Source organism: Anolis sagrei, chromosome 9 (assembly GCF_037176765.1).
Source record: "Anolis sagrei isolate rAnoSag1 chromosome 9, rAnoSag1.mat, whole genome shotgun sequence".
NCBI lineage: Eukaryota > Metazoa > Chordata > Lepidosauria > Squamata > Dactyloidae > Anolis > Anolis sagrei.
The window spans coordinates 18070438-18097940 of record NC_090029.1 but is presented as its reverse complement, the minus strand read 5'-3'; the positions used below and the strand labels follow the sequence as shown (position 1 = coordinate 18097940).

Below are 27503 nucleotides of genomic sequence, written 5' to 3'. Positions count from 1 at the left end.
AGAGGTAGTGAGGTCTGTGGGAACTAGGAAAAGGAGTTTATATATCTGTGGAATGACCAGGGTAGGACAAAGGACTCTTGTCTGCTGGAGCTAGGTGTGAATGTTTCACTTCTGCAGGAATCTACTGTATCCCATGCAGCTGTGGACAAGTCTACATAGGGACCACCAAACACAGCATTGCCCAAACACGAATCAAGGAACATGAAAGGCACTGCAGACTACTTCAGCCAGAGAAGTCAGCCATAGCAGAGCACCTGATGAACCAGCCTTGACACAGCATATTATTTGAGAACACAGAAATGCTGGACCACTCCAACAACCACCATGACAAACTGCACTGAGAAGCCATTGAAATCCATAAGCATGTGGACAATTTCAACAGAAAGGAGGAAACCATGAAAATGAACAAAATCTGGCTACCAATATTAAAAAAAACTCTAAAATTAGAATAGCAAAACAACAGAGAGGAAACAATCTGGGACATCTAATCACCTCGCAACAAAAGATTGCCCCAGGCACTGCCAGGCCATCAAATGCTAATCAAGGTGGTCAGTTGAAACATTCACACCTAGCTCCAGCAGACAAGAGTCCTTTGTCCCACCCTGGTTATTCCCCAGATATATAAACCCTTTTTCCTAGTTCCAACAGACCTCACTACCTCTGAGGATGCTTGCCATAGATGCAGGTGAAAGATCAGGAGAGAATGCCTCAAGAACACGGCCATATAGCCCGAAAAAACCTACAACAACCCAGAGTGATCTTGTTTGCTGTGGACTCATCTTGTTGTGTTTCTAATAATAATAATAATAATAATAATAATAATAATAATAATAATAATAATATATTTATACCCCACTTTATCTCTCCCGCAGGAGACTCAAGTGATTTAACATCAAAACATCATCATACAATTTAAATATACTAATATACAAATATTAAAACAGCATTAAACATCATTAATATGAAAACAATTCAGATTAAATCCATACCAAAACATATAAAACCATGGTCTTAAACACCATCATCTTGAAAAGCCTATCTGGACAATAAGAGTTTAACCTAATTAAGGCAAGATACATAAGGAAAGGGAAATGATGGCGTGGAAAGGGAATAAATCTAGCTATTGTATATCCCTCTGAGGTCAGGGCAGTGGCAGTAGGGATGAAGGTCAGGGCTTTCTTCTACTTCTGCTCTTAGACATGATGGAGTAGTGTTTTCTGATGGAGCTGTGCCTTCTGCTCTCCGCTGAGAGGATGGCGGTGTTAGTTGGGATTGAGTGAGGGCCTTCAGTCTGCTTCTGGGCCCAGATGTGATGGAACTGTGCCTGCCTCTTCTTCTCTGCCTCCAACATCAGGGCAATGGCAGTTGGGATGGATGGCCTTTCATCTGCTTCTGGGTCTGGGCATGATGGCCTAACTCTTCTTCTCCCCCACTAGGACTGTGAAAGTTGGGATGTAGGGAGGACCACTCACTTGCTCCTTGGCCAAGGCATATTGGGGCTGTGGCAGCTTCTTCTCTCCCACTAAGGCCAGGGCGGTGGCTTTTGGGATGGAAGAAAGACCTCACATCTGCTTTGAGGCCTAGTCATGAGGCATGATGGGATTGTGCCTTCTCTTCTCTCTGCCAGGGCAATGGCAGTTGTGATGGAGTGAGGATCATTCACCTGCTCCTTGGCCAAGGCATAATGGGGCCATGGCTTCTTCTGTTCTTGCACTGATGCCAGGACAGTGGCAGTTGGGATGGAAGGAGAGCCTCTGATCTGCTTCTTAGCCAAGGCATAATGGGGCTGTGGCTTCTTCTCTCTCACTGAAACCAGGACAGTGGCAGTTGGGGTGGAAGGAGAGCCTCTGTTGTGCTCCTTAGCCAAGGCATAAGGGGGCTGTGGTTTCTTCATCATCATCATCATCATCATCATCATCATCTCTCCCACTGAGACCAGGACAGTGGCAGTTGGGATGGAAGGAGAGCCTCTCGCCCACTCCTTGGCCAAGGCATATTGGGGCTGTGACTGCTTCTTCTTCTCTCCCATTGAAGCCAGGGCAGTGGCAGTTAGGATAGATGAAGGATTTCTCACCTAAATCTTGGCTTAGGCATGATGGAACTGTGCCTTCTCCTCCTTCTCTCTACCGCCAAGGCCAGGGCGGTGACAGTTGGGATGGAAGGCGAGCCTCTCATCCACTCCTTGGCCAAGGCAGAATGGATCCATGGCTGATGCTGCTTCTTCTCTCCCACTGAGGCCAGGGCAGTGGCAGTTGGGTGGATGAAGGACTTCTAATTTGCTTCTGGGCCTAAGCATGATGGGACTGTGCCTTCTTCTCCTTCTCTCTCCTGCCAAGGCTAGGGCAGTTGCAGTTGGGATGGAAGGAGAGCCTCTCATCCACTCCTTGGCCAAGGCAGAATGGATCCATGGCTGATGCTGCTTCTTCTCTCCCACTGAGGCCAGGGCAGTGGCAGTTGGGTGGATGAAGAATTTCTCATTTGCTTCTGGGCCTAGGCATGACGGGACTGTGCCTTCTTCTCCTTCTCTCTCCTGCCAAGGCTAGGGCAGTTGCAGTTGGGATGGAAGGAGAGCCTCTCATCCACTCCTTGGCCAAGGCAGAATGGATCCATGGCTGATGCTGCTTCTTCTCTCCCACTGAGGCCAGGGCAGTGGCAGTTGGGTGGATGAAGAATTTCTCATTTGCTTCTGGGCCTAGGCATGACGGGACTGTGCCTTCTTCTCCTTCTCCCTCCTGCCAAGGCCAGGGCAGTGGCAGTTGGGATGGAAGGAGAGCCTCTCATCCACTCCTTGGCCAAGGCAGAATGGATCCGTGGGTGATGCTGCTTCTTCTCTCCCACTGAGGCCAGGGCAGTGGCAGTTGGGTTGGATGAAGGACTTCTCATTTGCTTCTGGGCCTAGGCATGACGGGACTGTGCCTTCTCCTCCTTCTCTCTCCTGCCAAGGCCAGGGCAGTGACAGTTGGGATGGAAGGAGAGCCTCTCATCCCGTTCTGGGACCTAGCTTAGTCTTGCTGATTTCCTGTCTTTTTTTCTTCCCCTGTGTATCCTGTGTTATTGTGATTAAACCGGCCCAGCCAAAACAAACCCCTGGCAATCAGTCCTCTGTGTGAGCAGGAGGAATTCCCCTGTGAGATCAACTTATGATCATTTCCCTTTCCTTTTTTTATTTTTGCTTGACACTGTCTTTAAAATGCAAATATATGCAACAGGGTTACATATCAGTATTGTGCTAATATATTTAAAGTGATCAGTCTGGCTTTGATCCCAAAGGCCAGAATCACTGTTGTTTTCCATAGAGCTTTCTTAAAAAAAAAACAACCCTGTTCAAACAATTATTAAAGCACTTTAACTGCTGATTTTTAAAAAAAACCTTTATGATTCCTTCTTTATCTATTCCTGGAACAGTTGTATAAGGCTTCTTTCTTTCTTTTTTCTCAATATAGCTTACTAGCCGTCCCCTGCCACACGTTTCTGTGGCCCAGTCTGGTGATTTTGGAAATAAAGTAACGAGAAAGTGTTGGTTTTTAATCTATGTAGTATCTTGATGCATTATTAGGTTCTTGTGGGTTTTTTCAGGCTATATGGCCATGTTCTAGAGGCATTTTCTCCTGACGTTTCGCCTGCATCTATGGCAAGCATCCTCACTACCTCTGAAGATGCTTGCCATAGATGCAGGCGAAACGTCAGGAGAAAATGCCTCTAGAACATGGCCAATGGCTTCAAACTACAAGAGAGGAGATTCCATCTGAATATGAGGAAGAACTTCCTGAGTGTGAGAGCCGTTCAGCAGTGGAACTCTCTGCCCCGGAGTGTGGTGGAGGCTCCTTCTTTGGAAGCTTTTAAACAGAGGCTGGATGGCCATCTGTCAGGGGTGATTTGAATGCAATATTCCTGCTTCTTGGCAGGGGGTTGGACTGGATGGCTCATGAGGTCTCTTCCAACTCTTTGATTCTATGATTCTATATAGCCCGAAAAAACCCACAAGAACCTATTGATTCCAGCCATGAAAGCCTTCGACAGTACTTCTTATTTCTTTGCCAGTATAGACATTGTCCGGTTTGCCTACTCTGGAACAGACAACATATTATTGTCCTTCTTTAGGGGTCCCTTTCAAATCTATGATATTATATCTGTCATATACATGTGTGTGTGTGTGTGAATCATATATATCTATCTCTATCTATGGCTGGATGGCTCTTTGTCAGGAGGGCTTTAATTATGTTTTCGTGCCCTGGTGAAGAAAGGCAGCGTTTCTCAACCTGGGGTTGTTGGGACCCCTGGGGGGTTAGGGTTAAGGTCAGGAGGTGTCAGAAGGGTCACTAAAGACAACCAGAAAACATGGCATTTTCTATTGGCCATGGGGGTTCTGTGTGGGAGGTTTGGCCCAATTCTATCATTGGTGGGGGTTCCGAATGCTCTTTGATTGTGGGTGAATTATAAATCCGAGCAACTACAACTTCCAAATATGAAGATCTATTTTCCCCAAACTCCATCTGTGTACACATTTGGACATATGGAGTATTTGGGCCAAGTTTGGTCCAGATCCATCATGGTTTGAGTCCACAGTGCATTCTGGATGTAGGTGAACTACAACTCCCAAACTCAAGGTCAATGCCCATCAAACCCTTCCAGAATGTCCTGGTTGTGGGACTCCTATGTGCCAAGTTTGGTTCAATTCCATCGTTGGTGGGGTTGAGGATGCTCTTTGATTGTAGGTGGAATATAAATCCCAGCAACTACAACTCCCAAATGACAAAATCATTTTTTTTTTAGTGATGGTCTCTCCTTGGGGTAGTAGGTGTATTATGTCCAAATTTGGTGTCAATGGTTTTTGAGTTATGTTAATCCCACAAACGAACATTATGTTTTTATTCATATAGATGGGGAACATCTTGATTGGAATTATGATGGTGTCCTACACAAATTAGTTCCATTGTACAATGGATGAATGTCACACTCTCTCAGCCTCAGGCAATGACAACCCTTGCCAAGAAAACTGTGATTGGTTCACCTTAGAGCCACCATATGTCAGCATTGACTTCAAGGCAAACAAGAAGAGCTTTGTGTTATTTTGATGTTTATTAGTACTGTACTATGTTGCATTATATCAGTGGTTCTCAATCTTCCTAATGTCGCAACCCCTTAATACAGATCTTCATGTTGTGGTGACCCCCCAACCATAGCATTATTTTCGTTGCTACTTCATAACTGTAATTTTACTACTGTTATGAATCATCATGTAAATATCTGATATGCAGGATGTATATTCATTCACTGGACCACATTTGACACAAATACCCGATATACCCAAATATGAATACTGGTGGGGTTGCGGGGGTGGGGGGGATTGATTTTGTCATTTGGGAGTTGTAGTTGCTGGGATATATAGTTAACCTACAACCAAAGAGCATTCTGAATTCCACCAATAACGGAATTGAACCAAACTTGCCACACAGAACTTCCATGAACATCAGAAAATACTGGAAGGGTTTGGTAGGCATTGACCTTGAGTTTTGGAGTTGTAGTTCACCTACGTCCAGAGAGCACCATGGACTCAAACAATGATGGATCTGGACCAAACTTGGAATGAATACTCAATAAGTGAAGACAGAAGGCCAATTATAACTGTTTGTACATCAACTATTTGTGGAACTCTCTGTTGGGCGAGGGGCTTTGAATGTGATTTTCTTGCTTCTTGGCAGAATTGGGTTGGACTGGATGGCCCATCAGATCTCTTCCAACTTTAGGATTCTACGATTCTAGAGCTGACGTGGTAGTAGTAATGTTTTGTGGGTAGTCAGCCTCTCACCTCCCAACATCTCAGTTACTTACTTTACTTAATTAGGTGATCCCTCGTTGGCCGAGTAGGATAGTCTTCCAGGATCAGAATTCTTGTGAGTCTGTAGGTGGCTGTGGAGCCCTGTTCTTGATCTGCATCTTCTTCCGCAGTGAGGGCATTGGTTTCCAGGTGGAAGGCGGTCCCGGTCGGGGTTGGCTTGACGCACCTTCCTCTTGGCACGTTTCTCTCTTTCACCCTTCACTCGTGCCTCTTCAAATTCTTCAGCACTGCTGGTCACAGCTGACCTCCAGCTGGAGTGCTCAAGGGCCAGGGCTTCCCAGTTCTCAGTGTCTATGCCAGAGTTTTTAAGGTGGGCTTTGAGCCCATCTTTAAATCTCTTTTCCTGTCCATCAACATTCCATTTTCCGTTCTTGAGTTCGGAGTAGAGTAACTGCTTTGGGAGATGGTGGTCGGGCATCCGGACAACGTGGCTGGTCCAGCGGAGTTGATGGCAGAGGACCATCGCTTCAGTACTGATGGTCTTTGCTTCTTCCAGCACACTGACATTTGTCCGCTTGTCTTCCCAAGAGATTTGCAGGATTTTTCGGAGGCAGCACTGATAGAATCATTCCAGGAGTTGCATGTGACATCTGTAGACATCCCACGTTTCGCAGGCATATAGTAGGGTTGGGAGGACAGTAGCTTTATAAACAAGCACTTAGTCTTCCTACGGATGTCCCGATCCTCAAACACTCTCTGCTTCATCCGGAAAAATGCTGTGCTTGCGGAGCTCAGGCCTTGTTGTATTTCAGTGTTGATGTTGACTTTATTAGAGAGGTGGCCGCGAACCATATTTTTGTTCTTATGGACCACTGGTGGTCCACGAACCACTGTGCTAAATAAAGCTGGAGTCTCTCTAAATTGCAAGTCCATAGCTTTTAAGTTGAGTCAAGCTACATTTGTTCTACTGGGTGAATGCACCATTCATTTGATTTTAAAGCACAAGTGGTAGAAAAATTAATCTTTGCGACTGCAATCCTCAAAATCCCCCACCAACTGACCTAGCTGTTTTGGCTAAGGTTGATGGGAGCTGCAATCATTAAATGCCCTGTGTCATCTTGTTCATCTGTCATGCCTCCTCCTATTACAGAATTGGACTGGAAGTTCTTTTCTGCTGGAACCAGGACAAGCGCTTGCTTACTGCAGAATTGACTCAGCTTATTGTTTTAATTGTTTTACTTAAAGAATGGCCAGATTTGTCTCCATAGATGTCATCTGGTTCTGCTTGTGATTTCTTGCTTCCCCCCGCCCCTCTTATTGGCCTATGGCTATATTAAAATACTGTATAATAAGGACAGAAGAGAGGAAAATGGCCTCAAAGCACATTTTTAAAGTGTCCAAAAATCCTGATGCAAAGAATCTGGGATTGATCCGAGTCTTAGCACCGAGAGACATATTCTGTACAAAATATGCATTTTTCCTGCAGTATTTTCTGCTGCTTTGAAAGGTATAATGGGTGGCATCCGACAAACAATTCATATATGTTTGTCGAAGGCTTTCATGGCCGGAATCACAGGGTTGTTGTAGGTTTTTTGGGCTGTATGGCCATGGTCTAGAGGCATTCTCTCCTGACGTTTCGCCTGCATCTATGGCAAGCATCCTCAGAGGTAGTGAGGTCTTACATGTTTGATTTGCATAGGAAAGAGGACTTTCTGTGCAGGAAACCACTTTCATCTCTGCAAAATGCTCTTTTCTGTAGAAAACAACCAGGCGTGAATTTTGTACAGAATAAGTCCTGAATTGCAAATACTAGTTGAGTCTAAAATGGATTTTTAAAAAGACTTTCTTGTAGTTGGAAGAAACTTGCTAAAAGTATTCATTGCTTTAATGTGTTGTCAAAGGCTTTCATGGCCGGAATCATGGGTTGCTGTGAGTTTTCCAGGTTGTATGGTTAAGTTCCAGAAGCCTTCTCTCCTGACGTTTTGCCCACATCTGTGTTCCGAGGTCTGTTGGAAACTAGGCAAGTTGGTTTATATATTTGTGGAAGGTCCAGGGTGGGAGAAAGAACTCTTGTCTGCTTGAGACAAGTGTGAATGTTGCAATTGGCCACCTTGATTAGCATTGGATAGCCTGGCAGCTTCAAAGTCTGGCTCTTGGGAACTAACACCTCCCAACAAAGGATTCCCTCAGGCCGGAAGCAATATTCACAAAAGTGGCCTTCCAGTTGCAAATGCCTGGGGAAATTCTTTGTTGGGAGGTGTTAGCTAGCCCTGATTGTTTCCTGTCTGGAATTTGCCTGTTTGTTGAGTGTTGTTCCTTATTTACTGTCCTGATTTTAGAGGGGTTTTTTTAAATACTGGTATCCAGATGTTCATTTCCATGGTTTCTTCCTTTCTGTTGAAATTGTCCACATGCTTGTGGGTTTCAATGGCTTCTCTGTGTAGTCTGACATGGTGGTTGTGAGAGTAGTCCAGCATTTCAGTCTTCTCAAATAATATTCTGTGTCCAGGTTGGTTCATCAGGTGCTCTGCTATGACTGACTTCTTTGGTTGAATTAGTCTGCAGTGCCTTTCATGTTCCTTGAGTCATGGTTGGGCAATGCTGCTGCATTTGGTGGTCCCTATGTAGACTTGTCCACGGCTATATGGCCAGCTGTGGACAAGTCTACATAGGGACCACCAAACGCAGCATTGCCCAGGCACGAATCAAGGAACGTGAAAGGCACTGCAGTTGCAAGGCTGTTAAATCAGTGTTTTGGCCTACAACTCCCAGAAATCCCAGCCAGTTTACCAATTGTTAGGATTTCTGGGTGTTGAAGGCCAAAACATCTGGGGACCCACAGGTTGAGAACCACTGCATTAAATGCTAATCAAGCTGGCCAATTGCAATATTCACACTTGCCTCCAACAGTCAAGAGTTCTTTCTCCCACCCTGAACATGATTCCACAGGTATATAAACACTATTTTCCTAGTTTCCAACAGACCTAACAACCTCTGACGATGCCTGCCATAGATGTGGGCGAAACGTCAGGAGAGAATGCTTCTGGAACATGGACATAAGGCCTGGAAAACTCACATCAACCCATTCATTGCTTTCTTGTGGGGCTTTGGAATTGAAAGCTATCTCAATGTGTAATTTTTCTGAAAGTGATCATGTAGAATCCTTATTGCTATTCCTTAAGACTTCATTCTTGGAGAAGTCGTTTTTCTTCCCTTCTTGCCCTTTTGTCTGTTTACATAGAACAGACTCTGACTCTAATGGTTTGCACAAGCAAATGGGAAAGCAACCTGGGAATAATATTAATAAGAATTGAAAGAGTGATAGAGGAATGATATTGACAAGAACTGAAAGAAGTAGCACAGGAATTATACCGATTGGACGAATGCCTGGGCGCCTTCAATGAAAAACAGTAGGGAATGTTTTTGCTTTTGTCAACTTACCAAGGCTTTGAGATAAATAGATGTGGGTGTACGTATGTGTGTGTGTATATAGCATCTTCAATGTTTTTCATGCCATGGCTTGCAACCTAGAGGCAGAAGCATTTGCGGCATGTCGTTGCCAACAGATTCATGTAAATGTCTAAAACAGCCACTAGGTGGCAAGCTGCACACTTTTTGGTGATCCCCAAATTAGGGGATCCCAAATGCGATTGTGACCCACAGTTTAAGAACTATGCCACAATCCATGTGTTTCTATGCAGTGTGTCTATGATCCCATCTACACTACTAGTATAATGCAGCTTGGATTATATGGCCATTTATTAATTATTTATTTATTTGCAGTATTTATATTCCGCCCTTCTCACCCCACAGGGGACTCAGGGTGGATTACAATGCACATATACATGGCAAACAGTAAATTACAACATATATAGATAGATACTGAGGCAATTTAACATTATAGCTTTTCCGGCTTCATGAGGGTATGCTCAGTTCCGGCCACAGGGGGAGCTGCCACTTCACCGTCCACTTGGGACACCGAGTCCTTGATGGAGTACTTCCTCATTCTTACGCACACTGCTGGAAGGCTTTTTTATGGTGTTGTAAATTAGTTAAATTAGCCTCCCTGCATAAAGCGGTACTTAAGTTTCCTATTAGTGCAAGTCTTTGGGGCTGCATAGGTCAATAGCAAGCTAGACTATTAATGTTCGGGAGCTCATGTCAACCTGGGCTGGCTTCGAACTCATGACCTTTTGGTCAGTGGTGATTTAATGCAGATGGCTATTAACTAGCTGTGCCACAGCCCAGCCATGTAGACTCATTTGATCCAGTTAAATAGAGTTCAACTGCATTATATAAGTCTACTACAATGGTCACCGGTGGCGCAGTGAGTTAAAGCACTGAGCTGCTGAGCTTGTTGATTGAAAGGTCGCAGGTTCGATTCCGGGGAGTGGCGTGAGCTACCACTGTCAGCCCTAGCTTCTGCCAACCTAGCAGTTCGAAAACATGCAAATGTGAGTAGATCAATAGGTACCGCTCCGGTGGGAAGGTAACGGCGCTCCATGCAGTCATGCCGGCCACATGACCTTGGAGGTGTCTACGGACAACGCCGGCTCTTCGGCTTAGAAATGGAGATGAGCACCACACCCCAGAGTCAGACATGACTGGGCTTAATGTCAGGGGACTACCTTTACCTTTTACCTTTTTTACATTGACTATATAATGCAGTTCAGACTACATTGTATGGCATTGTAGATGGGGTCTGTATAGCCTTTTAACGCTGGAACATTAAGTCCGATCTACTTTACAAGATAGTCATGGCGTACATGAAACACTGCAAGCGTAAAAGCGGAGTATTCTTACTATTAGGCCTGCCAGCCAATTAAACTTGCTTTGGTTGGTTAGTGCTCTGTCTTTTTAACCACAGATAGATTTGAACAGATAGATTTATTCCTTGGTTTTACATTTCAAGCAATTTGCCGATTGATCCGACCAGGCTGTTGTTACCATGCGAGCTTTGATGCAATTGAGCAAACCAGAAAGCTGAAACGATTGGTTACGGCCATACTTCCAGTGAACGGAAACACTTTGCAGCAAATACATTCCAATTGTATGCATAATTCTTGTTTTTCTTTAAAAGAGAGGCCTGTTTTGAGCTTATCAGAAGCATTCTGTTCCTCTTTTCCTCTTCCAGTGCTGCTGGAAATGGTTGTCTCCATAATCATTTCTCCTCCCGATGGATGAAATCCTGGCTGAAACAGAAATGAAATCAGTGCTTTGGCAGAGAGAAGTGGGAAAAAAACAACAAGCCCTCTCTCGAGTCTGACAGCTTCCAGTTTATTGGGAGGTTTTTGTTGTTATTTTGCAGAGGAAAGAGGCTGATTTCATTTTCTCTCCTCGGTCTGTAGCCTCCGAGAGCCTGAGCGAGCAAGAGCTCCGATTTAGGCTGACCTAGTTGCAAAGACCCAACATCTGCCAGAGTCACGGGGGTGCGGTAGATAAAGACTATCCATCTGGGAAATGTGTCGCCAAAGACGACGGCTCCACGCGTGTTGCTTTGGGAGGGTTGGGGTTTTGAACGAGAACCCACGAGAGGCCGTTCTTGAGGTTCCCTTGGCTTAAAAGGTAGCCACACAAGGCTGATGGAAGGGATAGGAAGACAGAAGGATATAAGGGAGTGGAGAGAATAACAACACAATAGTCAACCTGGGAAAAAGGGTGGTGGGAATAATAATAATAATAATAATAATAATAATAATAATAATAACTAGCTTTACCCGCCATGCGTTGCTGTGGCCAACGTTCTCTCCCTCTTTCAGTCCTTCCTTCATTTCCTTTTCTTCTTTCCTTTCTTCCTTCTCTACCTGTTTACTTCCTTCCTTAGCTTTTTGCTCCCATGCTTCCTTCCCCTTATTTCTTTCCTTCCCTGCATCTTTCTTTCCTTCTTTCTCTTCTTCCTTTGCTCCGTCTTTCCTCCCTTCCCTTTTTCTTTCCTTCTCTCCTCCTTCCTTCTCTTCCTCTTTCCTTCCTCCTCCCTTTTTATTTTCCTTCCTCTTTCTCTCCTTTCTTCCCTCTCTATCTCTTTCCTTCCTTCCTTCGCTCTTGACTTCCAGACTTCCTTTTCTTTCTTCCTTTTCTTCCCTCCCTTTCTCTTCTTCCTTTGCTTTCCCCCCTCTCTTCCCCTTCCTTCCTTCCTTCCTTCCTTCCTTCTTTCCTTCCTTCCTTCCTTCCTTCCTTTTTTCCTTCCTTTTGATACCTTCCCTTCCCCTTCCCTTTTATTCTTTTTTTCTATCTTTCTTTCCTTTCTTCCTTCCTTCCTTTCTCCCTTCTTTCCCATCCTCTTTCTCTCTCTTTATTCATTCTTTCCTACCTTTCTTCTTTCATATACCTTCTCAACTTCCCTCCCTCCCTTCCCTCCTTCCTTTCTTTCCTTCCTTCCTTTCTCCGTTCTCGCAGCATCCTGGCCCCCAGCGAGCAGGCCGCATTCTAGAACTACAGTTCCCAGAGTGCATTGCGTGTGTACTTCCTCCCCTGGGCACTGCACATGCTCAGTTGGTTTTTGTAATTGTGAGTTTGTTGAAATGTTGTTTGGAATTTTGATGAGTGTTGTGCATACCTTGTGGGTTGAGGTATATGCACGGCAAATTTGGTGAGTTTTCGTCAGGGGGTTTTCGCGTTTCGCTGTCCCGTTGAACACCCTTTCCATTTTTATATATATAGATAATAATAATAGACAATATGACCTCTGTATCCATCTACTTCCATCTGACAAAGCACCTTCTCTAGGGAATTTCTTCCACGACATGTGAGTGTGGAGAAGAGCAAACCACACACCACCTATTACAATGCAACCTAAACCCTGCCACATTCACAACGGAGGACCTTCTTATAGCAACACCAGAGGCACTCCAAGTGGCCAGCTACTGGTCAAAGGGCATTTAATAGAATGCCAAGTTTGCAAACTTTGTGCGTTTTTTAAAATACAATACAACTGTTGTGTTTGGTCCTGACACGATAAATAATAATAGGGATTTTCTAGAGATTTTCTTCCATCAACCACATGAGAGTGATGGAAGGGATAATGTAAACAAAAACAACACAATGGTCAACCTGGGAAAAAGTGTGCTAAAGGTAAAGGTAAAGGTTTTCCCCTGACATTAAGTCCAGTCATGTCCGACTCTGGGATGTGGTGCTCATCTCCATTTCTAAGCCGAAGAGCCGGCATCGTCCATAGACACCTCCAAGGTCATGTAGCCAGCATGACTGCATGGAGCACTGTTACCTTCCTGCCTGAGCGGTACCTATTGATCTACTCACATTTGCAGGTTTTCGAACTGCTAGGTTGGCAGAAGCTGGGGCTGACAGCGGAAGTTCACGCCACTCCCCAGATTCGAACCTGTGACCTTTTGGTCAATAAGCTTAGCAGCTCAGTGGTTTAACCCACTGCGCCACCAGGGGATCCCACAAAAGTGTGGTGGGAATAATAATAATAATAATAATAATAATAATAATAGACAATATGACCTCCGTATCCATCTACTTCCAACCAACAAAGTATCTTCTCTAGGGATTTTCTAGAGATTTTCTTACATCAATCACATGAGACTGATGGAAGGGATAGTGGAGAGAATAACAACACAATAGTTAACCTGGGGGAAATGTGGTGGGAATAATAATAATAATAGACAATATGACCTCTGTATCCATCTATTTCCATCCGACAAAGTATCTTCTGTAGGGATTTTCTAGAGATTTTCTTCCATCAACCACATGAGACTGATGGAAGGGATAGTAGGAAGAATAACAACACAATGGTCAACCTGTGGGAAAGTGTGGTGGGAGTAATAATAATAATAATAATAATAATAATAATAATAAACAATATGACCTCCGTATTCATCTACTTCCATCTATTAAAGTATCTTCTCTGGGGATTTTCTAGAGTTTCTTCCATGTAGAAGGTGAAAGAATGTCATAAGGAGGAGGGAGCAGGATTGTTTTCTGCTGCCCTGGAGACTAGGAATCAATGGGTTCAATCCCAGGAAAGGAGATTCCGCTTAAACATTAGGAAGAACTTCCTGACCATAAGAAGAGCAGTTCAGCAGTGGAACTCTCTGCCTCGGAATCTCTTTCTTTGGAAGCTTTTAAACAGAGGCTGGATGGCCATCTGTTAGGAGTGCTTTGATTGTGCTTTTCTTGCATGGCAGAAGGGGTTCGGATTGGATGGCCCATGTAGTCTCTTCCAACTATATGAGTCAATGCAAGTGAATTTTACAAAACATGGAATGGTAAAAGACAAAAGGAAAATATGATGCAATGGGCTCCAGAATGACATGACATCAACTTCAGATCGCTAGATATTCTAGAAACTTAGTTATGTTCTCATTGAACACTGGGTTACTGATCAGATCCTGCTAGATATGTACACAGCAGAGGAAAATGATGTGATCTGTTATGCTCTGGTTTTATTGATTTCATATCAAAAGCATTGCATAAATTAGGATAAAACTGATACAAATAGAAGGAGCACAAGCAGCTAAATATCTTTTGACCAAAAATGGAAAACAGCAACTATGTTGTCTGTACCCTCAAGCAATTCTTCCTCTGTTATGAGGCCAGGCATTGTGGACAAGCATACAGGTGTGGAGTTGTCTGTTCTGCTTCACACTCACACAAGGTGGAGGATTCTTTTAGGTAGCATCATTTTGCCAGGTTGTCTTTTGAGCTGCCCACAATACTTCTGAGTCTGTTCAGGGATTTCCAAGCTGCCCATTCTTGGTTTGTTCTGGTTGATATGTCTGTACAGAAAGAATGTGCCAGAGTGTTTCATATCTACACCAATGGATGTTCCAGTGCTAGATAAGACCTTTGAACTGACCACTGTTTGTGGAACTTTAGTAAGTACAGGTTAAGTATCCTGTATCTGAAATTCTTAGGACCAAAATAGTTTTGGATTTGGATTTTTCCCCCCTCTGAATGTAGAATACTTGCATTTGCAGATGGTAATATTATTTATATCTCTCCCACTTAACTCTCTAAAAAGAGACATGATAGCCATGTATAAATATGTGAGGAGAAGTCTTAGGGAGGAGGGAGCAAGCTTGTTTTCTACTTCCCTGGAGACTAGGACGCGGAACAATGGCTTCAAACTACAAGAAAGGAGATTCCATCTGAACATTAGGAAGAACTTCCTGACTGTGAGAGCTGCTCAGCAGTGGAACTCTCTGCCACCGAGTGTGGCGGAGGCTCCTTCTTTGGAAGCTTTTAAACAGAGGCTGGATGGCCATCTGTCAGGTGTGCTTTGAATGCAATTTTCCTGCTTCTCGGCAAGGGGTTGGACTGGATGGCCCATGAGGTCTCTTCCAACTCTATGATTCTATGAGATCCAAAGTAGATGCTTTGATTGTGCTTTTCCTACCTGGCAGAAGGGAGTTGAACTAGATGGCCCCTGGGGATTCTGCTACAATAATAATAATAATAATAATAATAATAATAATAATGACTGGATGTGCACAGACCTGTGAGATAGATAGATATGCACATACATATATACATATACATACACATATACACACAAATATAATATAATATAATATAATATAATGACATTTCTTGGGACTCCACGAGAAATGTTTGCTTCAGAAAGGGCTCCTCGGCTGAAAACGTTTGAGAAGCCCTATCCTATAAAGTGTTCCCCAACACTGAAGAAATTCTATCAGTCCAGACAACGCAGTAGTGAGTTCTCTTCCAGCCTCAGTGCAAATACAAGTGAGAACTTGGTTACACCGTCAAGACTAACCGATTTACTATGGCAAAAGGTTTATGGCCTGGAGCCCACTTAATTAGATGTATGAATCATTATTCCTCTGTTGGCAGAGATGGCTTTCATTTGCTTGGCTTGAACTTTGACGGAGAGGATAGTTTTGGCTCTCTGGAAAGAGTTTAACATATGCTGCAAAGCCGAGGTGATTCTGGCAATCGTTTGCAATGTTAATTTGCTTGCTTCTGTTCTTGTATTTTCCAAAAAGCTTAAGCTTTAAGCATATAGGAGGTTTGTATCATTGGGGTTCCCCATTGCTTCTGGAAATCTCCATGGGTGCATCTATATTGCAGAAGTCATACTTGAAGGTCAATTGCTCAGTGCTATGGAATCCTGGGAGTTATAGCTTTACAAGGTCTTTAGACTCCTCTGCAAAAGAATGCTAATGTCTCCAAACAATTATGCCTATAGTCCCATAGCTTTGACACTTGGCAGTTAAACTGGTGTCAAAGTGCATTCAATCTACAGTTTAGACGAGGTATGGGCAAACTTTGGCCCTCCAGGTGTTTTGAACTTCAACTCCCACAATTCCTAACAGCCTACCGGTTGTTAGGAATTGTGGGAGTGGAAGTCCAAAACACCAGGAGGGCCAAAGTTTGCCCATGCCTAGTGTAGACGCACCCTATGTGTTGTCAAAAGTACAGTACCATGTTGACTTAAGGTAAAGGTAAAGGTTTTCCCCTGACATTAAATCCAGTCGTGTCCGACTCTGGGGTCTGCTGCTCATCTCCATTTCTAAGCTGAAGAGCCGGTGTTGTCCGTAGACACCTCCAAGGTCATGTGGCTAGCATGACTGCATGAAGTGCTGTTACCTTCCCACTGAAGCTGTACCTATTGATCTACTGACATTTGCATGTTTTCGAACTGCTAGGTTGGCAGAAGCTGGGGCTGACAGCAGAATCTCACACCGCTCCTGGATTTGAACCTGAGACCTATCAGTCAACAAGCTCAGCAGCTCAGCACTTTAACCCACTGCGCTTTAACCCACCTATTGATCTACTTTGCATGTTTTCAAACTGCTAGGTTGGCAGAAACTGGGGTTGACAGCGGAAGCTCATGCTGCTCCTGGATTTGAACTTGAGATCTATCAGTCAACAAGCTCAGCAGCTCAGCGCTTTAACCCACTGTGTTTTATCCCACCTATTGTTCTACTCACATTTGCATGTTTTCGAACTGCTAGGTTGGTAGAAGCTGGGGCTGACAGCAGAAGCTCACACCGCTCCCGGATTTGAACCTGAGACCTATCGGTCAACAAGCTCAGCAGCTCAGCACTTTAACCCACTGCGCTTTAACTCACCTATTGATCTACTCACATTTGCATGTTTTCAAACTGCTAGGTTGGCAGAAGCTGGGGCTGACAGCGGAAGCTCATGCTGCTCCTGGATTTGAACTTGAGATCTATCAGTCAACAAGCTTAGCAGCTCAGCGCTTTAACCCACTGTGCTTTAACCCACCTATTGATCTACTCACATTTGCATGTTTTATTTATTTATTCATTTATTTAGTACACTTGTATACCGCTAATATCTCAGCCTAAAACGGCGACTCATTGTTTTCGAACTGTTAGGTTGGCAGAAGCTGGGGCTGACAGTGGAAGCTCACGCCGCTCCCGGATTTGAATCTGTGACCTATCGGTCAACAGGCTCAGCAGCTCAGCGCTTTAACCCACTGTGCTTTAACCCACTTATGATAACCCTATTAATTTCTTAGGCTTGTCTTGGGCAAGAAACACTCATAAGTCGATTCTACCAGTTCCTTTCTCTGAAACGCAGCCTGGAATTCCTTGACGGTCTCCCATCCAAGTACTAGCCAGGGATGACCCTGCTTAGCTTCCAAGATGAGACGGGATCCGGCGCCTTTAATGGTTATGTTCATTTGTCTAATGTTGCGGGACAAATGTATTTCATATTTGGGAAATTGATTAGAAAGGTGAACCGAGTCATTTTGGATGCCATTTCTTTAACGCTGACAGAGCACAGCTTGTCAACCTTTGGCAAAGCTAAACGCGGCTGCCAGTAATACTGTCTATTTCTCGCATTTGTCTTGTGCAGAAAGCTATAAGCGATTCAGATATAAGAGCTTGGATTCCCTCTCTCTAGAGGAATTTCTCGAGCTCGTTGACCTTAATCTCAAGTGCTGTGACTCTATTCCCAGAATTGGAGATTCTGCTTGCAGCCTATTAAGTCATCCGGCACAAGACCAATTTGAAACACAGAAGTGGGTTGCATCCACACTGCAGAATGAATGCAGTTTGACCCCACTTGAACTGCCATGGCTCAAAGCTGGGGAATATTACCTACCAGATAGAGGTGTGTATATGAGAATGGAAGGGAGAGGGAGAAATGCTTATATAACCCTTTAATTTACATATATTTGACTCCCAGGCGTTTGGTTTGTTAGTTCCCAAAGGAACGCTCACTCATCTTTGGGAAATATGGAGCAAGTCAGAATTATCTTTTGTTACATCTGGCAATTAAAATCTAACAGGAGTGCTCCGGAAAGAAATTAGCGCTGTTTATTAGCTCCACAAGTAAGAGTTTTTAATCAGTCGGGAGACTGATTTGACAAATTATTTGAATTGTGGGAAACTAGAAATAAAACCCTCACCGTCTGGTGTTGCTTTTCCTAGGATGCAATGTATTTACATGGGTACAGTGTCGAATTAATGCAGTTTGACACCGCTTTAACTGCCATGGCTCGATGCTATGGAATTGCAGTTGTATATGTGCAACCTACTTCCTCCGCCAAATAAACCCCTGTGCCAGCAGGACAGGTCGCAGGTTCGAATCCGGGGAGAGCTCCCTCTGTCAGCTCCAGCTCCTCATGCGACGACATGAGAGAAGCCTCCCATAAGGATGGTAAAACATCAAAACATCTGGGCAACCCCTGGGCAACGTCCTTGCAGACGGCCAATTCTCTCACACTAGAAGCGATTTGCAGTTTCTCAAGTTGCTCCTGACACAACAACAACAACAACAACCTGCCATGGCTTGATGCTATGGAATTGTAGTTGTAGTTGTTTAACCTACTTTCTCTGCCAAATAAACCCCTGTGCTGGCAGAACAGGCCGCGGGTTCAAATCTGGGGAGAGCTCCCTCTGTCAGCTCCATCTCCTCATGTGGCGACATGAGAGGAGCCTCCCATAAGGATGGTAAAACATCAAAACATCTGAACATTCCCTGGGCAACATCCTTGCAGGCGGCCAATTCTCTCACACTTGAAGCGACTTACAGTTTATCAAGTTGCTCCTGACACAACAACAACAACAACAACAACAACAACAACAACCTGCCATGGCTCGATGCTATAGAATTGCAGTTGTAGTTGTGCAACCTACTTCCTCTGCCAAATAAACCCCTGTGCCGGCAGGACTGAAGACTGACAGGTCGCAGGTTCGAATCCAGGGAGAGCTCCCTCTGTCAGCTCCAGCTCCACATGCAGGGACATGAGAGAAGCCTCCCATAAGGATGGTAAAACATTAAAACATCTGGACATTCCCCAGGGCAACATCCTTGCAGACGGCCAATTCTCTCACACCAGAAGCGACTTGCAGTTTCTCAAGTCGCTCCTGACACAACAACAACAACAACAACCTGCCATGGCTTGATGCTATAGAATTGCAGTTGTAGTTGTGCAACCTACTTTCTTTCCCAAATAAACCCCTGTGCCGGCAGGACTGAAGACCAACAGGTCGCAGGTTCGAATCCAGGGAGAGCTCCCTCTGTCAGCTCCAGCTCCTCATGTGGCGACATGAGAGAAGCCTCCCATAAGAATGGTAAAACATCAAAACATCTGGGCATCCCATGGGCAATGTCCTTGCAGATGGCCAATTCTCTCACACCAGAAGCGACTTGCAGTTTCTAAAGTCGCTCCTGACACAACAGCAACCTGCCATGGCTCGATGCTATAGAATTGCAGTTGTAGTTGTGCAACCTACTTCCTCTGCCAAATAAACCCCTGTGCCGGCAGGACTGAAGACTGACAGGTCGCAGGTTCGAATCCAGGGAGAGCTCCCTCTGTCAGCTCCAACTCCTCATGCGGGGACATGAGAAAAGCCTCCCATAAGGATGGTAAAACATCAAAACATCTGGGCAACCCCTGGGCAACGTCCTTGCAGACAGCCAATTCTCTCACACCAGAAGCGACTTGCAGTTTCTCAAGTCGCTCCTGACACAACAACAACAACCTGCCATGGCTTGATGCTATGGAATTGCAGTTGTAGTTGTGCAATCTACTTTCTCTGCCAGATAGATAACCTTACTAAATTATTAACCCCATCATTCCATAATATTGAACCTTGGCTTTTAAAGTGGTGTCAAAGTGCATTAATTTGACAATGGTGCAGTGAGTTAAAGTGCTGAGCTGCTGAAGTTGCTGACCGAAAGATCGCAGGTTTGAATCCGGAGGGTTGCATGAGCTCCCGCTGTTAGCCCCAGCTTCTGTCAACCTAGTAGTTGAAAAACATGCAAATATGAGTAGATCAATAGGTACCACTCCAGCGGGAAGGTAATGGCGCTCTATGCAGTCATGCCGGCCACATGACCTTGGAGGTGTCTATGGACAACGCCAGTTCTTCGGCTTAGAAATTGAGATAAGCACCATCTCCCAGAGTCAGACATGACTGGACTTAATGTCAGGGGAAAACCTTTACCTTTGACAATGTAGATGCATACTATAGTCTCACTAACAGGACCTGTGAAGGTTTGAGGATAGAAACAAGGTGTTACACGGCTATCTCAGGGCCCAAGCAGGATCATATGGGGAGATATATAATGTAATATAATGTAATATAATATATTGTATATACATATAATATTTATAATATTATAATGTAATGCAATATAATACTACTAATAATAATATGATATTATAATTATATATTTATATTATCTGCAATATTACTAATAATATTACAATATAATGGTATAGTACAATATAGTAATATTTAATATTGATATTGCACTATGCTAATCTATATAAATAAAAATGTAATGTTCATTTGTTGGATTAACATAACTCAAAAACTACTGGACAAACTGACTTGAAATTTGGACACTATACCCCTAACAGGCCAATGAGTGACCATTCCTCATAAAACTCCCTAAAAAACAGTAGAAAGGACTTAAAACCCCCAAAAATCTAAATGACGAAAAGCTAAATCACAATACAGAAAAAAAGGGAAGAGGGAGGGAGGGAAGGGGAGAAAGAAAAAAGAGAGAGAGAAAGAGGGAGAGAAAGCGGAAGGAAAAGAAAAAGGGAAAGAAGGAAAGAGGTAGAGAAGGAAGGAGAGAAGGAAAGAAGAAAAGGGAAGGAAGGAAAGAAGGAGCGAAGGAAGGAGGGAAAGGAGAGAAAGAGGGAGGGAAAGTTGCCCACAGTAACGCGTGGCAGGTACAGCTAGTAACATAATATACTGTATGTATATATATCTTGTAAGCCGCTCTGTGTCCCCTTCGGGGTGAGAAGGGCGGCATATAAATGTCGCAAATAAATAAATAGAATATAGCCTGCATGTTGGCCTGGATTCCAGGGCTTTTTAGGGTCATAATTGGAATTTAGCAATGGATCTGGAAACAGAGCAGAAGTGGTTGGAGAAGGGAGTTGTATGATCTGCATAACTGCCTTAGTTGACACTGGCATCAACTCTTCAAAGGTGGCCTCACTGGGAGCGTGTTGCAGCCATCCGAATAAGGATCCAAAGGTTGTGGTTTCCGTTGGTTTGGTGCCAGACTCCAACCACACAGGAACATGGGTTTGTCATGGAGCGATTGCAGCTGGAACGTTGGGCGTGGGAGCTGCGAAGGGAGCCTTTCATCGCTCTAACCTTCATACCGCAGCAACACCAGCCCTGCCAAGGGGGGGGGGGGGGTGATCTAAAAACAGCCTTCTCTCCCTCTTACCTCCCCATTCGTCCAGCCCAATCTCTGAGTGTATCCATACAACACAGTTATAGGTTTTTTTTTGTCATGTGAGAAACTGCAAGTCGCTTCTGGTGTGAGAGATTGGCCATCTGCAAGGACGTTGCCCATGGGACACCCGGATATTTTGATGTTTTACCATCCTTGTGGGAGGCTTCTCTCATGTCCCCGCATGAGGAGCTGGAGCTGACAGAGGGAGCTCCTCCGCGTTCTCCCTGGATTCGAACCTGCGACCTGTTGGTCTTCAGTCCTGCTGGTACAGTGGTTTAACCCACTGTGCCACCAGGGGCTCCACAATTATAGTACAGTTATAGCACTTGGTCTTTCATGGACCCAAACAATGACCAATTCCAGTCTGCCTGACATCAATACCAGGAAAGATCCTTATGGAGCAGTGTTTCTCAACCTGGGGGTCGGGACCCCTGAGGGGGTCGTTTGGGGGTGTCAAAGGGGTCGCCAAAGACTATCAGAAAACAGTATTTTCTGTTGATCATTGGGATTCTGTGTGGGAAGTTTGACCTAATTCTATTGTTGGTCGAGTTCAGAATGCTCTTTGATTGTAGGTGAACTATAATTCCCAACAACTACAACTCCCAAATGTCAAGGTCCATTTTCCCCAGACTCCACCAGTGTTTACATTTGGGCATATTGAGTATTCGTGCTAAGTTTAGTCCAGATCCATCATTGCATGAATCCATAGCACTCCTCTGGGTATAGGTGAACTACAAATCCCAACCTCAAGGTCAATGCTCACAAAACCCTTACAGTTTTTTCTGTTGGTCATGGGAGTTCTGTGTGCCAAGTTCGGTTTAAATCCATCGCTGGTGGAGGTCAGAATGCTCTTTGATTATAAGTGAACTATAAATCCCAGCAATTACAACTCCCAAATGACAAAATCAATCCCCCCCCCCCCCCAACCCCACTAGAATTTACATTTGGGCATATTGGGTATTGGTGCTTAATTTATGAAAATACATCCTGCATATCAGATATTTACATTATGATTTATAACAGTAGTAAAATGACAGGTGTCAAGTAGCAACGAAAACAATATTATGGGTTGTAGGTTTTTTCGGGCTATATGGCCATGGTCTAGAGGCATTCTCTCCTGACGTTTCGCCTGCATCTATGGCAAGCATTCTCAGAGGTAGTGAGGATGCTTGCCATAGATGCAGGCGAAACGTCAGGAGAGAATGCCGCTAGACCATGGCCATATAGCCCAAAAAAACCTACAACAACCTAGTGATTCCGGCCATGAAGGCCTTCGACAATACAACAATATTATGGTTGGGGGTCACCACAACATATGGAACTGCATTAAGGGGTCACGGCATTGGAAAGGTTGAGAACCACTGTTATGGAGGCAATCTGCAATCACTTAGAAAGGAATGCTGTGATGACTAAAAGTCAACATGGATTCCTCAAAAACAAAGTCATGCCAGACTAATCTTATCTCTTTTTTCAATAGAGTTACAAGCTTGGTAGTTGCAGGGAATGCTGTGGATGGAGCTTATCTTGGTTTCAGTAAGAACTTTGACAAAGTCCCCCATGACCTTCTTGCAAGAATGTGGGTTAGGCAATGCTACTGATAGGTGAATTTGTAATTCTTTGAGTGACCGCATCCAAAGGGAGCCTCTTCATCATCCTGGAAAGAAGTGACTATTTGGGTGCCATGAAGCGACTAAAATGATAAAAGGTCTGGAGAACAAGCCCTATGAGGAGCGGCTAAAGGAGCTGGGCATGTTTAGCCTGAAGAAGAGAAGGCTGAGAGGGGATATGATAGCCATGTATAAATATGTGAGAGGAAGCCACAGGGAGGAGGGAGCAAGCTTGTTTTCTGCTTCCCTGGAGACTAGGACACAAAACAATGGCTTCAAACTACAAGGGAGGAGATTTCATCTGAACATGAGGAAGAACTTCCTGACTGTGAGAGCCGTTCAGCAGTGGAACTCTCTGCCCCAGAGTGTGGTGGAGGCTCCTTCTTTGGAAGCTTTTAAACAGAGGCTGGATGGCCATCTGTCAGGGGTGATTTGAATGCAATATTCCTGCTTCTTGGCAGGGGGTTGGACTGGATGGCCCATGAGGTCTCTTCCAACTCTTTGATTCTATGATTCTATGATTCTAAGAGGGTTCTCTCCTGGGCCCGGTTCTGTTCAACCTCTTTACTAATGACTTGGATGAAGGTTTAGAGCAGGGGTCCTCAAACTAAGGTCTGGGGGCTGGATACGGCCCTCCAAGGTCATTTACCCAGCCCTCGCTCAGGGTCAACCTAAGTCTGAAACGACTTGAAAGCACACAACAACAACAATCCTATCTCATCAGCCAAAAGCAGGCCCACACTTCCCATTGAAATACTAATAAGTTTATATTTGTTTACATTGTTCTTCAGTTTAATCATTGTATTGCATTTAGGTGTGTTTTTTTTTTTTTGCACTACAAATAAAATATGTGCAGTGTGCATAGGAATTCATTCATGTTTTTTCCAAATTATAATCTGGCCCTCCAACAGTTTGAGTTACTGTGACCTGGCCCTCTGTTTAAAAAGTTTGTGTGCCCCTGGTTTAGAGGGTGTGCTTATCAAGTTTGCAGATGATGATGATGATGATGATGATGATAATAATATAATAAACTTTATTTAATACCCCGCCACCATCTCCCTAATGGGGACTCGGGGCGGCTTACATGAGGCCAAGCCCAACAGCATATTACAATAAAGTAAAACCAAAACACAATAACAACACAGTAAAATACATACAACATATGAGTACAAAGACGATAAGGCAAAATCGTAAAATAAAATAACACAGTAAAATAAAATAACATAACATAGCTTTGAGTGGGCCGAACTAAAAACTATGATACCAAATTAGGGGGGATAGCTAGTACTCCGGAGGACAAGATCAGAATTCAAAATGGCCTTAACAGATTATAGAGCAAAATGAATGTCAACAAGGACAAATGTAGGCAGAAAAAAATGAAATGCAAAGATATAGAATGGGTGATGCCTGGCTCGACACCAGTCCATGGGAAAAAAACCTTGGAGTCTTTGGTGAGAACAAGTTGAACTTGAGCCAGGAGTGCGATGCAACAGTTTAAAAAGCACTATGGTAACTTAGTTTCTTTTTTCGTGTCAGGAGTGACTTGAGAAACTGCAAGTCGCTTTTGGTGTAAGAGAATTGGCCATCTGCAAGGACATTGCCCAGGGAATGTTGCCTGGATGTTTGATATCCTTTTGGGAGGCTTCTCTCATGTCCTCACATGGGGAGCTGGAGCTGGAGCTCATCCACGCTCTCCCCGGATTCAAATTTCCAACCTGACAGTCTTCAGTCCTGCCGGTACAAGGGTTTAATTCCTAGACTTTCATTCCTAGACTTTTACGTGGATCTGTGGCAGATGCTATTGAAATGAAAGACTTACAGCCCAAATAATATATAGAGGCACACTGGGAGGCGTAGAAAATGCCCAGAGGCAGTAAACTATTCCATATTTTTAATGCATTTTAGCTGCTCAGTTTTATATTATGTTGGTAATTGTGTGTGATGTGATACATTATGTTTATGTAAGCTCTTACTGTTTGGTTATTTTTAGTTAGCTACTACAAGTTTGTATTGATGTTGTTTTATTTATGGTGTCAAATAACAACTGTTTATTTAATGTGATTTTAATGAATTTGTTGAATGTTTTTATGATTGTTATGACACTGAATGGTGTTTGCTGTGAGGCCGCCTTGAGTCCCCCCTCGGGGGTGAGAAAGGCGGGGTACAAGTGTATGAAATAATAATAATAATAATAATAATAATAATAATAATAATTGATTGATTGATTTGTTGTTTGTCTGCTTTATTATGGCATTGAATGTTTGCCACTTCTCTTGGAAACCGCTCTGAGTCCCCTCAGGGAGATAGGGTGGGTTACAACGAAAGTATTATTATTATTATTATTATTATTATTATTATTAGATACATAACAAGATTAGTTCACAGCAAACAAGATCACTATGCTGGCTGTTGTAGTTGATCATACACCACACCCTTTCCAATGTCTAGGACTATGTGATGTATTGGTAAATAATGCATGCAGATCTGAGTAGGGTGGAGTAGGATGGTAATTTTGTCAGTGCTGATTGTGTTTAAGTGCAGGCCAAGGTCTTTAGGTACTGCACCCAGTGTGCCAATCACCACTGGGACCCCCTTGACTGGCTTGGGCCAGAGTCTTTGCAGTTTGATCTTTAAATCCTTGTATTGTGTCACCTTTTCCATTTGCTTCTCGTCAGTTCTGCTGTTGTCTGGGATTGCAACATTGACAATCCATACTTGGTTTTTTTCCACGATCGTGAGGTCAGGAGTATTGTGCTCAGTCTGAATTCAGAAGTCCCTGAGTAGTTTATTATTATATTCTTTGTTGGAAGGGGATAAATGAAGCCATTGTTACCACACCTGTGGATAGGGTGGTTGTGCAATATAATTGAGGTTTCCAAAGACAAGGGACAGGTGATGTGAACACAGCAAAGTAGAAGAGTTGTAAGTATTCAGATTCAAAGACATAGCCATATTGGTCTGGAACATCAATATGCAAAGGCATCTTGTACCAACCTGGAGAATGAGAGAACAATGTCAGTAGCGCAAGCTTTCACAGACTAAGGATGCATCTAGTAGTCTGCATTGCAGAATTAATGCAGTTTGACACCACCATCTTTGGGCTGCTTTTGGGGTCTGCATCGGAGAGGGACAAGTCACAACTGGAGCCTTTGCATTAAAGAGCAGGCAAAGCTGCCTGTGATGGGCGTGTTTTCCCACGCGGAGTGGGAGCATTTGCTGCCGTGCTCTTTCTTCCGTCCTGCTGTTTTAAATGGTAACGGTTGTGGCAGGAACCCCACTATTAATCTTGGTCGCATTGTGAAAAATGGCCGGCTGTGGGCTCTACCTCATCAATTCTAGTGTTTCAGTGGGCTGTGCTAGGAAACAAGAAACCAGGAAGAAATTGCAGCCATTATTATCTTCATTGGTTTACACCCCTCAAAGTTTTCATTCCTGCTCAAGTGCCAGATGACAGTGTATAGTCTCATATAAGAGAGGAAAGTGGGTAAATAATAATCATAATCATAATCATAGAATCATAGAATCAAAGCGTTGGAAGCGACGTCATGGGCCATCCAGTCCAACCCCATTCTGCCAAGGAGCAGGAATATTGCATTCAAATCACCCCTGACAGATGGCCATCCAGCCCCTGTTTAAAAGCTTCAAAAGAAGGAGCCTCCACCACACTCCGGGGCAGAGAGTTCCACTGCTGAACAGCTCTCACAGTCAGCAAGTTCTTCCTCATGTTCAGATGGAATTTCCTCTCTTGTATTTTGAAGCCATTGTTTCGAGTCCTAGTCTCCAAGGAAGCAGAAAACAAGCTTGCTATATCTTTGCATTTCGTTTTTCCTGCCAAAGTGGAGTATCTTGCATTTGTCACTGTTAAACTTCATTTTGTTAGTTTTGGCCCATCTCTCTAATCTGTCAAGATCGTTTTGAATCCTGCTCCTGTCCTCTGGAGTATTGGCTATCCCTCCCAATTTGGTGTTGGGTGCAAACTTGATGATCCTGCCTTCTAGCCCTTCATCTCATTAATAAAGATGTTGAACACGACATAATAATAATGTTAAGGGGCTGCTGCAAAGCAAAAAATGCTGCAATGAGCCATACTGGACTACAGCAATATATATAATACACTGGCCAACACATATTTTGGGCCTGTTTCTGGATATATTTGATTTGTTGATTCCAAAAATGACATCAGTTTTGCCCTACCAGTTATACATTTTGAGATACAGAACATATCCCATCTAGCCCTACTCTCAGTCCCACCTCTGTCGCAAATGTGCTTTGCAGGGATGAGAGACAGGGCCTTCTTGGCAGTGGCCCCCCACCTGTGGAATTTGCTCCCCAGCAAAATTAGGGGAGTGGCCCCCTTGTCCCGAGGGCAGGAGAAGGCCAGGCTGGGCCAAGGGAGGCAGCTGGGGAAGTGCCCCCAAAGCCGCTTCGCCTGCTGTCTCCCTCGCCATCTC

General features: G+C 44.0%; 1 protein-coding gene across 1 annotated transcript in view; it reads left to right on the top strand.

Moving 5' to 3' along the window:
• The window catches only part of SLCO3A1 (solute carrier organic anion transporter family member 3A1), a 145813-nt gene that overhangs the window by 16600 nt on the left and 101710 nt on the right, over positions 1–27503 (top strand). The window lies entirely within an intron of this gene.